General features: G+C 35.0%; 1 protein-coding gene and 1 non-coding gene across 6 annotated transcripts in view; one reads left to right on the top strand and one right to left on the bottom strand.

The window, feature by feature from the left end:
• RALYL (RALY RNA binding protein like) overlaps window positions 1-18,036 on the bottom strand; it is a 717,288-nt gene that overhangs the window by 258,695 nt on the left and 440,557 nt on the right. The window lies entirely within an intron of this gene.
• LOC112134731 (U6 spliceosomal RNA) lies at window positions 996-1,102 on the top strand. Its single transcript, XR_002916094.1, has one exon. It is a non-coding gene; the product is annotated as a U6 spliceosomal RNA (small nuclear RNA).

The following is an 18,036-nucleotide window of genomic DNA, read 5'->3' as shown; positions in this document are numbered from 1 at the left end:
AATAAATAAATGAATAAACTCCAAGAGCCATCAACTGGCCCTTTATCCCAATGTTATAATTCATCTTCTTCTTGCTAAATCTGGGAGTATGAAGCAAGAGGACTGCAGTGGAAGAAAGGTGGCACAGAAATGTTTTCATTTGATCTCAGATAAAGGTTTGCAAAGCTTGCTCTTTATGAGTGTTTTCAGTATTTGTTACACATTAGTGCCTCCTGAGAAAATTTTAAAAATACATATGGTTGGTCCCATAACCAGACATTTTGATTTATTTGATTTTGAGTGGAACCCAGAAACAGTATTTTTTGTCACTCCTCAGCTGGCACAAATGTGGGGCCAGGATAAATTGCTCTGTATCATTTTCAATGCCTTTCCATTCCACATGTCTCTCAAACTCTAACCTCCCGTAAGTATAGAGTTCTTTGTTATACCTGCAGATTCTAGTGCAGAGCCTGGTTCACTGTTAAATATTTATCTTTGTGTGTGTGCCTGTATACATGTGTGCGCACATGCGTGCTCATTTTTATATGTATATTTTGTTCACATGAATAAATATGAAGGCCCTTTTTCAATAGAGCATCTTCACTATGGTCTCAGAAGTAAGAGACTCAGGTCATGAAGCCAATAACGAGCAAAATAGGCTAGTATTTCAGAGCAATGTAAAAATATGTTATGGTGGTTAGAAATAAACATTAAAGCTGACTCTTCATGCAAGAATAGAGCCAACCTTGGTTGTCAGAATCAAAGAGCTGTTATCTTTGTTTTACTGACAAAACATATACAGATCTAAAAGCATATCAATACCCAAACCATTAGGGGGACTGTTAGTTCTCTATGTGATAAGACCAATCTATATCCAGAAAATACTAGATAAAATAGACAAGTGGTCTAGTATTGTCTTTTATTTTTTGTTGACAGATTTTTTTACTATGATCTTTTATATGATGATATAAGAGAGATGAAAAATAGTTTAGATGGCTTAGTCAAGACTTGTGTTTGTGCTTGCTTTGGCAGCACATATACTAAAACTGAAGTGATACAGAGAAGAGTAGCATGGCCCCTGCGCAAGGATTACATGCAAATTTGTGAAGTGTTCCATATTTCTCCAGGAGTTGGATTTTGAAAAAAATTAATAAAATAGACTTCTAGCTAGCTAATAAAGAAGAAAAACGAGAAGATTCAAATAAACACAATCAGAAATGATAAGGGGATATCACGACTAATGCCACAGAAATACAAACAACCATTAGAGAATACAATAAACAACTCTATGCACATTAACTAGAAAATCTAGAAGAAATGGATAAATTCCTGGACACATACACCCTCCCAAGACTGAAGCAGAAAGAAATTGAATCCCTGACTAGACCAATAATGAGTTCTGAAATTGTGCAGTAATAAGTAGCTATAAACAGAAAAACAGCACAGGACCAGACAAATACTACTAGAGTTACAAAGAAGAGCTGGTACCATTCGTACTGAAATTATTCCAAAAAATTGAAAAGGAGGGACTCCTCCCTAACTCATTCTATAAGGCCAGAATCATCCTGATAAAAAAAGCCTGGTAGAGATACAACAAGAAAAGAAAACTTCAGGCCAATATTGTTGATGAAGATCAATGCAAAAATCCCCCACAAAATACTGGCAAACCAAATCCAGCCACACATCAAAAAGCTTAATCACCACAATCAAAGAGACTTCATGCAAGGTTGGTTCAACATACACAAATAAATAAATGTGATTCATCACATAAACAGGACTAAAGACAAAAACAACATGATTATCTCAACAGATGCAGAAAAAGCCTTCAATAAGATTCAACATCCCTTCATGTTAAAAGCTCTCAGTAAACTAGGTATTGAAGGAACATACCTCAAAATAATAAGAGTCATATATGACAAACCCGCAGCCGATATCATACTCAACAGACAAAAGCTGGAAGCATTCCCCTTGAAAACTGGCACAAGACAAGGATGTCCTCTTTCACCACTTTTATTCAACATAGTATTGGAAGTTCTGGACAGGGGAATCAGGCAAGAGAAAGAAATAAAGGCATTAAAGTAGAAAGAGAGGAAGTCAAACCATCCCTGTTTGTAGATGACACAATCCTATATCTAGAAAACCCCATCATCTCACCCTAAAAGCTTCTTAAGCTGATAAGCAACTTCATCAAAGTCTCATATACAAAATCAATATTCAAAAATCACTAGCATTCAGATACACCAACAACCATCAAGCCAAGAGCCTAATCAGGAATGAATTCCCATTCACAATTGCCACAAAAATAATAAAATACCTAGGAATACAGCTAAGCAGGGAAGTGAAAGATCTCTATAAGGAGAATCACAAACCTAAAAGACATCAGAGATCACACAAACAAATGGAAACACATTCCATGCTCATGGATAGGAAGAATCAATATCATGAAAATAGCCATACTGTCCAAGGGAATTTATAGATTCAATGCTATTCTCATTAAACTAACACTGATATTCTTCACAGAACTGGAAAAAACCTATTTTAAAATTCATATAGAACCAAAAAAGAACCTGAACAGTCAAGGCAATCCAAAGCGAAAAAAAAAAAAAAAAAAAAGCTAGAGGCATCACACTCACGCTACCTGACTTCAAACTATGCTATGGGGCTAGAGTAACCAAAGCAGCACGGTGCTGGTACAAAGACACAAAGACCAATGGAACATAATAGAGAACCCAGAAATAAGTCCACACACCTACGACAATCTGATTTTTGACAAACCTGACCAAAACAAGCAATGGGGAAAGGATTCCCTATTTAATAAACGGTGCTAAGATAACTGACTAGCCATATGCAGAAGACTGAAACTGGACCCCTTCCGTACACCATATACAAAAATCAATTCAGGATGGATGAAAGACCTAAATGTAAAACCCCAAACTATAAAATCCCCAGAAGAAAACCTAGGCAATAGCATTCAGGACACAGGCACAGCAAAGATTTCATGATGAAGATGCCAAAAGCAATTGCAACAAAAGCAAAAATTGAAAAATGGGAGCTAATTAAACTAAAGAGCTTCTGCACAGCAAAGGAAACTATCATCAGAGTGAATGAACAGCCTAGAGAATGGCAGAACATTTTTGCAATCTACCCATCGGACACAGGTCTAATATCCAGCTTCTACAAGGAACATAAACAATTTTACAATTAAAAAAACAACCCCATTAAAAAGTGGGCAAAGGACATGAACAGACACTTCTCAAAAGAAGACATGCATGCAGCCAACAAACATGAAAAAAAGCTCAACGTCACTGATCATTACAGAAATGCAAATAAAGCCACAGTGAGATACCATCACGCACCAGTCAGAATGGCTATTATTAAAAAGTCAAAAAACAACAGATGCTGGTGAGGTTGTGGAGAAAAAGGAACACTTTTGTTGGTGGGAGTGTAAATTAGTTCAACCATTGTGGAAGACAGTGTGGCAATTCCTCAAAGACCTAGAGGCAGCATTCTCTCCAGCAATCTCATTACTGGGTATAATACATAAAGGAATATAAATCATTCTATTATAAAGATACATGCACACGTATGTTCACTGCAGCACTTTTCACAATAGCAAAGTCATGGAATCAACCCAAATGCCCACTGATTATAGACTGGATAAAGAAAATATAGTACATATATACCATGGAATAGTATGCAGCCAGAAAAAAGAACAAGATCATGTCCTTTGCAGTGACATGGATGGAGCTGGAATCCATTATCCTTGGCAAACTAACACAGGAACAGAAAACCAAACACCACATATTCTCACTTATTAGTGGGAGCTGTACAATGAAAACACATGGATACAGGGAGGAGAGCAACCCACACTTGAGCCTGTTGGGGGGTGGGAGGAGGGAGAGCATCAGTAAGAATAGCTAGTGGATGCTGTGCTTAATCTGTAGGTGATGGGATGATCTGTGCAGCTAATCACCATGGCACACGTTTAACTATGTAATAAACCTGCATATCCTGCACATTTATCCCTGAACTTAAAAGTTCAAAATCCAAAAAGTAAATAAAAATTATATATGCATTTTATATACTATTTTAAATAAATATGTAGTAATAGATTAATTGTGGATGCCTATATATGATCTAAAACTATATTAAAATACATCTCCATAATTGGATCCAAAAAGATTTCTTTTTTTATTTTGAAAAGTTTCAAATATATACAAAAGTCAAGAGATTGGTATAATGATTACCACGTGTTCAACATCCAGTTTAAACAATTACAAGCTCAGACAGCCTTGTTTCACCTACTTTCCAACCTCGGATTATTTTGAACCAAATCTCAGACATTATCATAAGCCTCTCATCATGTGTATGTAAAGAATAAGATTTCTTTGTTTAAACAAAATTAAAATACTATATCACATCTAAAAACATTAAAATGATGTCTTAATTTCATAAAATCGTTATTAGTTAAATTACCTTGATTGTTCTCAAAATATTTTTCTTTATGTTGTTCAAATACAGATCCAAATAAGATCTATAAACTGATCAAGGACCTAAAGCATATATTAGTGTGAATGTGTGGTAGAGTGCAAGAAGGGAAGTTTTCAGAAGCAAGGTAGGAAACGAAAGCACATTCCTTCCATGAAGCCCATGATAAGCTAGGTGGAAGAGTTTGAGCATTATCCTGAGAGCCGTGAGAATCCACTGAAATACTTTAAAGATTGAGACATGAGCATATTTAAGAGACAAATAAATTGAATGAATATTAAGGGAGCTAGAAAAGAGGTCACATGATGAATAGCTTTCAAACATTTTTGTGTATTGACTTTATTTTTCTGTGAGAACTAAATTTGGAGGTCTTTAAAGATTATGAGAAAAGCTACCTTAAATCTGGACAACTGTAAGAAGTATGGGACCACAAGGAAAAAAAAAACAGTAACAAAAATGTGACCATGACTAAGTAGAGCTGGCTCCAGCTCAAAGAAATGTGAAAAGGGGTTTTGCATAATTCCTTCTACACTGCCAGGCCAGTTTATCTGGGAAGAAAAAAGGCAAGAAGAAGAAATAAATGACCATACCCTTAGGTGGAGCTTCCTTATCAAAAAATATATGTAATGAAAGAAAACTATGTCAAAAAACTATTGCCATAAACTAAAGCCATGCCTATATCAAAATAATTCAGAGAATCTAGAAAGTAAACATGGATTAAATTCAATCAAAAAGAATGGAGATATTGTTACAATAATAAAAAGCACATTTGATTTGAAAGCCTAGTCACTAAGATAGTACTATACATACTGTATAATCAACAATAAAGATTTGTTATCCAAAATTTTACAGCAAAATTGGAAGAGAATGAAATAGCAGAATGGAATTGATGTATCAGAGGAGTGGGTGACTTTGACTCATATATCTTACTCTATTCTATGGTATATCAAACAGGGCAAAAATAGTAATAATGTATGGTCCCTCTATATATTAATAATAATGTGGGCCGGGCGCGGTGGCTCTTGTCTGTAATCTCAGCACTTTGGGAGGCCGAGGCGGGCGGATCACGAGGTCAGGAGATCGAGACCATCCTGGCTAACACGGTGAAACCCCGTCTCTACTAAAAATACAAAAAATTAGCTGGGCGTGGTGGCGGGCGCCTGTAGTCCCAGCTACTCAGGAGGCTGAGGCAGGAGAATGGCATGAACCCAGGAGGCGGAGCTTGCAGTGAGCCCAGATCGCACCACTGCACTTCAGCCTAGGCGACAGAGGAAGGCTCTGTCTCAAAAAATTAAATAAATAAATAAAATAAAATAAATAATAATGTAAGACATTTTATATGTATATTAATATACTAAATTCTACATCCTGAAAATAGAATACAAACTTTCTTTCCAAATTCTCTTGGGAATATATTCAAAATTTGTTCTATATGAAGTCTCAATAGTCTCAATATAACTTCAGTGAATTCCACATTTACACATAATATATAACTTGCTTTTTGATAACAATATCAAAGTGGAAGTTAAATTTTAAAATTAGAATCCTCCTCAAAAGATATCTTTAAGTTGAAAAGCTTAAAACTGGGGAAAAGCAAAAAAATTGAAGAATATCTAAATATAATAGTTAAAAAACATGAAAAACCACAATCTATGAAATATGGAAATAAAATATAAACTCTATGAAATGATTCACTGTAAGAAAGTTTATTGTCTTAAATGCTACATGCTGAAATAGGAAAATATAAATTAAATGAATTATTAAATTTAAAAAGCAAAATAAATACCTCTAATGAGACAGAGGGGGAAAAGTTAACCAAGATAAAAGCAGAAATTAATGACATTTAGAAGGTACAAATAGAGTAAAGCTAATACAATTCAAGGATATGGTTATGTGAAAGAACTGATAACATAAACTACTTAATAAACTAATTAGGACACAAAAAGAGAAATAAAAAAGTAATATAAATGAGATATATCATTATTGAGAAAATTCAAATAACTCTAAATTCTCAACTTTATGTACACAAATTTGAAAATTTAGAACAAATATCTTTTCTTCAAAAGGGTTATTATATCCAAACAGGCCAACTGTAGTAGAATAAATTGAGAAAATTGTAAAGTGCCATGCCTATATCACTTCAAATGTAACCACCTACCAAACATTCGTGGAATAGATACTTCTACTATTCTTCAAAGTGTTATTCTATTATTCTCTCCCTATTGGTAACCATTGTAAATCAGAATAATATACTTAAACCTCTATTTCTTGTCCTATTCATATAGACGGTATTTACTGATTTCTAACTTTATCTTTTAATGATATTAGTAATCCTACTCTCTTTCACTCCTTTTCACCTTCAACTTCAAAATATTGGTTATCTATAATTTTAAATTTTGATTAATATGGGGGTCATATGCATTCATTTATAGCCTTGTAGTCACAAATCTTCCAAATTTCAACAGGTTGAATATAAAAGGCAAAAGCAATACATGATATTCATATCATTGTGACTAGGTAAAGCCACATGATCATATTTCCTTTCTAGCAGTTTGCCTTGAGCCTCCACCCACTCCTAGTCCCCTATCACATATTTTATAGCCTTTCTTTTATTTTCTTGTATTTGCTGCCTCTCTGTCAAGTTCTTCTGATGTCTTAAGCTTATTATTAAACTGCTTAGGTCCCCTTTAAGGAAGAGCCTGCCTCAGCAGCTTTTAGTGCTGCAACAATCTACCTTTCTTTATCAAACAGCCTTTTCTGATTGCCTCCCATTGACCAAAGGCACACTCTTCAGGGGTGGCCCTCATCTGATGTCTGATCCAGGGAGGGGTACAATGGCTCTCTTACATTTGGCCTAATGGGGAACACCGCAGACAGACCCTATCAACTCCAGAACTTCCTCTGGGTCAGCTTAAGCTGTAGATCAACAGCTTAAGGTGTTGATGCCACATCACAGTTCCACTTCTCTCTCTGCCTGATGCTGCTTCCCCACACCCCTTTTTAAAAGGTGTTGATCTCCACACAGTTTCTAATAAACATTCTACAATCTTATTTCCATCTCAGTGTCTGTTTCCTGGAGAACCCACTCTGCAACAATGCTGTTTTAGTCTAACTAGCTCCTTGGTCAGTAACCTGGAAATATGCCATTAAACATTATGCCTATATAGCCTGAAACCACTAGCACTGAAGAAAAATCTATCCCACTTGAAGTAAGCTGTCTTCCCTGGAAACAAGTCAGAGTCAACTTAGCAATGCTCCTTTCAGTTTTTTTTTTTTTTTTTTTTCTATTAGAGAGCCCTTGTGTTTTCACGGCAGCCATATCCAGCTGCAAACTGACACAAAAGGCAAAAGAAGAATTTGGCTTAATATGAGACTGAGATGTAGTTCCCTCCTTTTTCCCTACCCCAATTCCTCTTTCAATACGTCCCCTCTTCTCTCAACACCATATCTGATAAATTCTAGCCACAGACTATCAACCTGGGTTTTTCCTTTACTTCACTTTTCCTTATTAATATCTTTTTATAAGTGTAAGGGTCATATAAGAAGAGGCGTCATCTCCAAGCAGAGAGACCATCAGCTCTGGATTGTCAGTTTTCCACTCAGGCTATCTGTCTATCCATCATCTTACACAAACTGTTGGAACCGCGTTCTATGGGATCACTAGTACTGATGACTCAGTTGTTCCTCAGCACACTTACTGCTGTTTCTAAAACTACATAGTTTATCCACAATTTCCTATGCATACACCTTTCTAATTTTAAGAGGGAGATACAATTCATAAATTTAAAAAGATGTATCAACTGGAGAATGATGAAGTTCATAAATTTGGAAAGGAGGGCTTTACTTTTCATAAAGGTTGCAGCCTGCAGCGTAGCCATTCTGAGAGGCTGGGAAGTGTAACCTCCATTCAGAAGCCAGAAACATACTTTTTGAGGGTCAGAAGAATATGACAGGGATTTATGTTGAATAGACTGGCCAAATATACATATTCAATAAACTATAGGAAGAGTCATGAATATTTATAAATAGAGAAATGTGGGCATGTGCAGTTGAGTTTCATGTCTCTCTATGGGACCCATGTTCCAAAAATGGGTTAGCATAATTCGAGGATACAATTTTCAGCCTTGTGGTGTCAAAAGGTGAAGCAAGGGACGTGAAAACTTTCATTGCACATGGGAGATGGTGTCCAACCTCCCATCCTGTCAGTGCTGGGAACTCAACTTCCAAGCTTTCCCTGAGATCCCCTTGACCAAGACAGAATCCATTCAGTCAGTTGGCAGGCTTAGGATTTCATTTTTATTTCTCATAGGTCTACTTAATAAAGTAAAAGAACAGCAATCTATATCAAATGGTGAACTCTCTCCTGAAATCCTCCCTCCTCCAGCCCACTGATTGACTTGGTGGAATCTACCCCAATCAGGGCTGACAGCTCTGTAGCCCTGTTGCAACATCTCATCTAGAGCTAGGTCCACAATTTCCTGGATCTCCCATCTTCTTTCTGATTTATCCCCCCAGTTTTAGAGAAGACTTCTCAAGTGGCCTCTTTGCCCTTCTATTAGAATGTTCTTTCTCTGATCTGTTTTTTCACTCGACTTTCTTCCACCAAAGTTTTATCTTGTAGAAATCTATTGAAGGTATTCATCTGCAGATGGATGCTTTCCTATTCTCTTTGAACTTGCTAATATATATCTAGAAAGCCCCTTTACTAATGCACTGTTTGAAGAGAAAGGTATGCACATGAGTGCTTTCTGTCAGCCTCAACAAGAAATATTCTAAAAAACCGTAACCAGTTTCAGTTGAGAGTAAGACTTGGATTCTGAGAAGGAAGAGAAGCTTTCTTTTAACTGCAATTCTATTGAGTTGTGGAAATTTTTACTTTGAAAGCATATTCCTTTGTTTTTAGTAAAAGAAAACTAATTTGATAAATGGACAAATACAAAACAAGCAACTACTACATACCAGACACAGTTCCGGATGGTTTTTAAAGGGTACAAGAGATGGAGAAAAATCCAATACCTATTATTATGCAATTTGAAAAGGAAATTGCCATTGCAACAGAACAGCAATTTCTGGATTTGTTACTATACACTAGATCTGTGGAAGCCTACAGATTTTTGGTCTGCTTTAAAAAGTGAAATAAAAACAATCTTTACAGTGTCAGCAGCTCAAATTTCTTATACTCATGTAATGTGGGCTTTGAAATAATTTTTTATCATTATATAAAATCTGAACCATCTGCTTAAAGTGAGCTCATTTTGCCTCATAAAACATTTTTTCCATTGTCCCATGTGTTTTAGCATGATTCCAGCTATAAAATTATAATAATCATAATCTAACAAAATAGAAAATTTCCAGGCTGCTTTGGATATTTAATGGGAAAATAGCCAGTTGATTTATCTCATATGGCTTCTTAAACCCAATGCATTTTAAAATATATTTTTTCTCATTTTATATACATTTCAAGTATATTTATCTCAGATAGATAATGCTTTAACTTTAACAATTACACTAATTATCAAGAAATCTACACTCAATTTTGGGTAACTTGGTATGTTTGTATTAACTTTTCAAGTATGATAATGAAATGTTGGACCTGGAAGAGGTGGTGAAACAAATAAAGGCACTTAACACTGTGAATGCTCACTGTTTACCAAACATCATGAACCTGGATTCTGAAACTCTGGTTTTCTTGTTATAAAATCAGAATACAAATATCTCATCTCTTAAGGTGTGAATGAGGACTGAGTGTGCCTAACTCATAGTCAGTAATCAGTCAGGGATATCATTTCTCTTTATATTTCCATCTTTATGGATTAATTTAAGTGAGTCTGGTCATATTCCTATAAGTAGAAAACCCTATTTCAAGAAGACAACTATTTTTCAAGGTTGCCAAAAGAGTTGCTGATCAATAGTTGTCAATCAAAGGAGAACCTCAATAATATGAGAAAGGGACTTGTCCTGGGGCTTGCAGAATCAGCTCTACAAAGACACATGGTATAACTAAAAGGAAATTGAGCTGTGCCCTCAATCGGGGTGAAAACCAGTCTTGTACTTTTATAATCAGTTACACTGCAAGTATGTCCTCTTGCATATAAAAACAAAACAAAACAAACAAAAAATAACTGACTTTGGTTATGAACTTACCCTCTATATCCTTCTGTAACTGCGAGAAAGATGCAAATTATGAAATTCATTTCGAGTAGGTAGCATCATTCTCAGCTGTGGTGAGATATATGCCATAAGGTATTAACCATTGCTGGTTCTCCATAATGCATAAGATCTTAAAAGTAACTAAACAAGATTGCTGATTCAGGGGATCCTACTGTTAATTTCTGAAACATACTTCCAGCAATTGAGACAAATTGTCATCTCTAAGCTGAAATTCAGCTTATTCACAATCTATTTCTTCATTCTATTTATCAAGTTATATTTATTGAGGATGTACAGTATGGCAGACACTGTGGTATATATTGCAGTAAAAAGACCCCAAACACTTCCCCACTACATCGAAACAAAAAATCCATTTGACAAGGGATTAATCATCAGAATATAAGGAGCTCAAAGGACTCCATAGGAAAAAAAAATCTAATAATCCTTGGCCATGGTGCATGTCTGTAATTCTGGCATTTTGGGAGGCCAAGGCTGGTGGATCACTTGAGGTCAGGAGTTCGAGACCAGCCTGGCCAACATGGCAAAACCCCATCTCTACTAAAAATACAACAATTAGCTGGGCATGGTGATATGCACCTGTAGTCCCAACTACTTGGGAGGCTGAGGCAGGAGAATCACTTGAACCTGGAAGGCAGCAGTTACAGTGAGCCGAGATTGCACCACTGCACTCCAGCTTGGGCAACAGAGGGAGACTCTGCCTCAAAAAAACAAAAAAACAAAACAAAGCAAGACAAAACCAAAAAAGAAATCCCTAATAATCTGATTTAAAAAGGGGCAAAAGATCTGAATAGACGTTTCTCAAAAGAAGACATACAAATGGGAAACAGCATATGAAAAGGTGCTCCACATCATTGATCTTCAGAGAAATGCAAATCAAAACTACAATGAGATATTGTCTCACTCCAGTCAAAATGACTTTTACCCAAAAGCTAGGCAATAACGAATCCTGGTAAGGTTGTAGCAGAAAGGAAAACTTCGTACACTGTTGGTGAGAATATAAATTAGAACAACCCACTATGAAGAACAGTTTGGAGGTTCCTCAAAAAACTGAAAATAGACCTACCATATGATCCAGCAATCCCACTGCTAGGTATATATACCCAAAAAGAAAGGAAATTGGTATATCGAAGAGATATCTGTATTCTCTTGTTTACTGCAGCACTATTCACAATAGCCAAGATTTGGAAGCAGCTGAAGTGCCCATAAACAGATGAATGAATAAAGAAAATGTGGTACATACACACAATGAAGTACAATTTAGCCACAAATAAAAATGAGATCCTGTTTTTGCAACAACATAGATGGAACTTGAGGTCATTATGTTAAGTGACATAAGCCAGGCACAGAAAGATAAACGTTGCATGTCCTCACTTATTTGTGGAGCTAAATATGAAAACAATTGAACTCCTGGAGATATAAAGTAGAAGGATAGTTACCAGAGGCAGGGAAAGAGCAGTGGTGGTAGGAAGTGGGGATGATTAATGAGTACAGAAAATAGTTAGAATGAATAAGAGCTAGTATTTGGTAACACAACAGGATGACTACAGTCAACAATAATTTATTGTACATTTAAAAATAAGTAACAGAATAATTGGATTGTTTGTAATACAATAAAATGATAAATGCTTGAGTGGATGGATATCCCATTTACCCTGATGTGATTATTACACATCCTATGTCTGTATAAAAATATCTCATGTACCATATCTATATGTGGTACATTTTATATATATATATATATACATATATATATATATATATATACATATATATATATATATATATGACATGAGATATACATATACGTTGGTGGTGGTGGTTTGTTTTGTTTTAATTTTATATATGTACATGTTGGTGATGGTGGCTTGTTTTGTTTTAATTTTTGTGGATACACATATACACTATATATATGTAACATATGTATATATTTTTGTGGATATCTACTATGTGTGTATATATATATGTGTGTGTGTGTTTATACATACATACACTATGTATCCACAAAAATTAAAACAAAACAAACCACCACCACCACCAAAAAAACAAAATATAAACCCTGTTCTCAATGGGCTTACCTTTTAGAGAGGCAGACAGAGAATAAGTGAAATAAATAAGTATAAAATAAGGTATGTTAGAAGGTATAGGTTCTATGGAGAATATTAAAGTAAAAATACTTTATATCAGAGAATATTAAGATTAAAAAAGTTAAAATATTTTTACTTTAATATTCTCCATAGAACTTACACATTCTAACACACCTTATTTTATGGAGGTATGTTAGAAGGTCTGTTTTATGGAGGTATGTTAGGAGGTATGTTTTATGGAGGAATGGGGAAAAGTAAGATGTGTGGTAAAGGGGCTTTTGCTGTTTAAATTTGATTAATCAGAGATCTCTACTAGAAGATGACATTTTGGCAAAGACCTGAAGGAAGGAAGGAAGCCATTGGGAAATGAGAGGGAAAAGTATACCAAATAGAGGGACTGGAAATTGCAAAGGCCCTATGAGAGAAAGGCGCTTAATATGCTTCAGGAAAGCAAGGAAGCTACTGACTGTGGCTGAAACAGAATGAGTAAAAGAAAGGTAGGAGGTGAGGTCCAGAATGTGTGTGTGTGTGCGTGCATTGCATGCGTAGCTCTATGCGCCATGCAGGTGCTTTTTGCCCTCATCCTCAGCTTGTCTACATTTATGTAGAGATAAATATGTTGATATTTTCTTAGAACTCTTTTGACTAGAAATAACCTATTTTGTTGAATATTGGTTTTTTAAAAAGTGGCATATAATTTAAAGCAGCTGAAGAAGAGTAGTTTTATTAATCAATCTTACCCAGGGAAAATTCTTTCTAAAGAAAGCATGTGTACAGCATGCAAAAATTTCTAATATTATACTCTGGTACCCACTCTCAAGTTTCATATCCCATTCATTTGTTTGTTGTTTTTAGCATTGGACTAACTGGTATACACAGTGAGATTTATGCAAGTATCCTAGAGACATTAACTTGAATAGATGTCCAAGTTCTCTATTTTTCTTTAAGCATTTAAAGTAGAAACCACATTTCTAGTTTTCCAGTAAATTGATGCAATGTCTGAATCTTGATTAAATAATCCTGGTTTCTTAGTGTGGTCTAGAGTGACCATAAAATTTATCATCCAAATGAGACATTTCGGAAGAGGACAAATGCTGAGCCGGATAGGCAACAATTAGAACTGTCCCAGACAACCAGAATACATGGGCCCCAGAGATAGATTGGACAAGAGTTTTGGTGGTAAGCAGACCAAGAATTGAATCATAGCCTTACCTCTTACTCCCTTTATGGACTTAAACATATTATACAGCCTGTTTTAGATTCATAATGTGGGGTTATAAAACCTAACTCACTGTTGTTTACAAGGATTTATTCAGATGAAAAAACACACATGTCTAATACAGAGCCATTTTAAAAATGGGATCTAAGCAAAGATAGGGACATAGGAATAAATATGTTCAATTGTTGTAAAAGTTATTGAAAGGAAATTGCTATAATACTTTCCTGGGTGAAGTTACTCTAATGCCATAGCAGCATAGAACTATCATTACTCAGTGAGTATCAAAGAGACTATCAGGTGTTCCGAACATCCTGTGGCATAAATAATAGTGCAATCATTTAACTAAAATCATACCAATTGAAGCGATGGAATCATCAAATATAGTATCTATTACGCTTACTATTAGAACAGCAAACCTTATAATAGAGATAATTTCTAAGTTTTTAGGTATCAGACTGATTGATTTAAAATGCTAAGTTTGATAACAAAAGTTTCTTTGGAAGAAGAGATTTACATTCTTACCCTCCTCTTACAATTATAGTCCAGTGCTGTGCCTACTTGTAGAAACACATTTGACAGCAAATTGTCTTACACTTGAGATTCCTATGTGTAATCACAGGGGACTGGAATCCTTATGGGACATTTTAGGCCTTTGGATTTAATAATATGTTCAATTTTCATGTCAAATAAAAATATGAGGATTCTGGCAAAAGATTCTAAGATCTTTACTATGCAAAGACTTGTAGAAATATTCTCATTTTCTCAGATTCAAGATATTTGGACTTTTTTCTACTCTTTTAAATTATCCTAATCCAACTGATCTGCTCTTTTCTTTCCCAGGCTTTACCTACAGAATCTGACATCCTGTTCCTTTCCAACAATTGGCTCAATACATTACCTACTTTGCTCCAAATCTAATTCAATAATTATCTTTATTTCCTCAACTTTCTCTCAAAAGTCTATTTCTCTTAAGTTTTTTTCATATAACACTTTTTATGAAATTGTCATAATTTTTGATAGGCACCTTAACTTTTGTCAATTTCCATAGTCTGTAAAGTATACCAAATGACATATTTATGTATTCTGTTACTTATTTTTGACACTTCAAACTTTTCAAGATGAAATAAATTCAAATGCTGTGTTTATTCTATGGAAAACATTTGCCTCTATCTCTAAATTTAACTGCTGCCGAAACCTGGATGTTGAAGTAAATTTCTGTGTTTCAGCAAATTTCCCTATTTGTCTCATAATTAAGATTGAATTTAGTCATAAGTATTTTATCTTCACTGCTTGTGCCTAGAAATAAGTAATCTAATATTGTGGTTCCATACAAGTTATTAATTATAGTATAAATATTAACTATATTAATATTAACTGTATTATTAATAGTTATGGCATTTATATCATGCTATCCTTATTGCCAGGCATTGGTCTAAATAAATTTTAGAATTTTAAAGATTAACATAGTCTATAACCTGAAGGGATTTATAGAAGAGTTTTGGTGACAACATATGCAATCCTTATGTGAACCTAAGAAATGAGTGAATATGATTAATTAATAAGCTTTTTATAAAAATAACACAAAGAGAGGGAGTTCTTGAGAATAAGATATCACCGTGAGAGATTAATTCAACAAATATTTACTCGATGAATGAGCATCATGTGGTGTTATGCTTAAAGGGATGATAGATAAATAAAACTATAATTTTCCCTCCAGAAGAACCAACTCCAAAGGATTTGGTGAGAAAATCTTCTCAGATAGGTAGATGGAACCACCATGTGTTCCCTGTATTACTTTTGTTAAGATATTATAGTATTATTAAAAATGTTATATATACGTATATATACACAGTACACATACATATTCATAATTCAACTTAATGCATTGAATATAAATTCAAATAATGTATTAATAATTTTATCAAAATGCTTAAGACATCCTTTTTATGATTATAAAAGATGAGAATTAAATATTTTCCTCTTTTGAAATTTATACATTTAAATATTTTAATAAGATGTATAATGATTTATTCCATGCGTAGTAATGTGAATATACTCTAAAGTTTTAGATTTTTCTTATGTTAATAGTTCACCATGTGTGAAAAATATTTAGCATGGCCAGGGAAAATGAATCAGAATCACTGGACAAAAGATTATCTTCAGCAAACTAATTCTAGCCTTGCAGTGAAAAGCAACCCTCTGGCACCACCTATTGACTGCATTGCTTTACTTTCTAATCAAAGCACATGCAAATTAGTACTGAATGAATAAAACATAAACTTTTCTTCCTCATTTTTTGTTTATGATGAGGAGCCTGAGCCATGGATGCTGACAGCAGTTGATGAATTAAGATAAACTGGCAAATTTATGTGGCACCCGTGGAATCTGATGTTTTCTAATTGCTAATGAAAACTTGCTTTAATGTGTCTGCAGGAGTCTACCTCCACAGGTGATATACTGGAATGTTTAATCAGAGACCAAAATGATATTTGCCAGAATTAAGTGGCAATGTCGTGTGTGTGTGTGTGTGTGTGTGTGTGTGTGTGTGTGTGTGTGTGTGTGTGTGTGTGTGCATGTGCGCACATGTTTAAGCATTTAAACTCTGCTGGAGAGTCCCTAACACAATATTCTGTGGTACTAACTTTAAACCTGGACATTGAAAAGACAGCTATGCAAAGAGCACTCATTAGCTACCACTGTATAGGGAAATACTTCAATACGGACCATTTAATGTAATCCTTCCCCAAATTACAGATGAGGAAATTAGGTACAAAACGATTAAGCACCTTGCACTAACTCACATCTTCCAGGATTTTCATTCAAATGTCACTTTTTCAGTAAGCTCTTTCATAGCTGTCTTGCCTAAAATTCTGAACATCTCTCCAGCACTCCTTATCCTTCTTTCCTGTTTAATAATGATCACCATAATATACTGTGTCTTTTACTTACATATCATGTTTCTTGTGTATCTCCCTCCATGGAATGTAAGCTTCATGACACCAGGAGTTTTATCAGTTCTCTTCAAGGGAAAGGTAAGTACTAGAGATAATAAATTGAGTCCACAAAGACCTATCATTCTCTCACGTTAGAAGATTCTTTTGTGAGCTCCAAAACTGCATATTCTGGGTTCTATTTCATTATAGGTTAACTTAATAAAATCTCTTTATGAATTGCAACATTACCTTGTACAAAGAACACAAGGTGTGAAGTCATGTAGATAGATTTGAATACCACCTTCTCCAATTTCTATCCTCAGGCATGTTTATTCCTTCCTTACAAATACACATCACCCTCTTACTTCTCTGACCTTTCATCTTAATCTTCTTTTCCATATTCACCTGCACATCCATAGTCCACTCCAGCTCCCCTCATTTCTGTTCCGCAAACATGCCAGACATGCTTATACCTCAAGACCATCATGCGGTTTCCTCTGCCTGAAATGCATCCCCATCCAATATCCCACTGCACAACTTTCTAATCCTTTTCAAGGCTTTGTTTAATATAACTTTCTCATTAACATCTTCTCTGTTCACCTCCAGATCTTAAAGACCTATAGGCTTGGAGAACAAGGTTGGCGGTCTGAGCTTGAATCTCCCCATTGATCCTTCTCCAAAAAAACTATAAAACCAACAAGGGGAACAAACAAAACCACAGATGATTCACACGTCCAGGAGCACTAGGAAGTATTTCCATTGCCTGTGCATGTGGAGAAAGAAGGAGAGGAAACTTAAGAACTAAAAAAGAGTAGGATTCTAGATGAATTAGATAAAACACAAACAAAATCATCATCAAAGTGAGAAAGTTTAATACAAATAGCAAAATGCTGAACACAGGTCAGAACTTGGTGGTTCCTAATACTGGGTTTAGTGAAAGTGAGTGGTGCCAGAAGTGGCAACAGCAGAAAGTTATTGACAGTAGATGGAAGGGGGAAGTCAGATGTATAAAGCTGGACAGGAAAGAAACAAAGAAAACAAACAAAAGGGAATAAAACACTCCAATCCCTCCACTCACAACACTGCAAACAAAACACCATTCATAAAAGAAATTACACAGATTTGGGCTGAACTGAAAGAAGTGGGCACTCTCAATTTATGA

The sequence above is a fragment of the Pongo abelii genome, chromosome 7 (assembly GCF_028885655.2).
Source record: "Pongo abelii isolate AG06213 chromosome 7, NHGRI_mPonAbe1-v2.0_pri, whole genome shotgun sequence".
NCBI classification, from domain to species: Eukaryota; Metazoa; Chordata; class Mammalia; order Primates; family Hominidae; genus Pongo; species Pongo abelii.
This window is presented reverse-complemented; position numbering and strand designations above follow the sequence as displayed.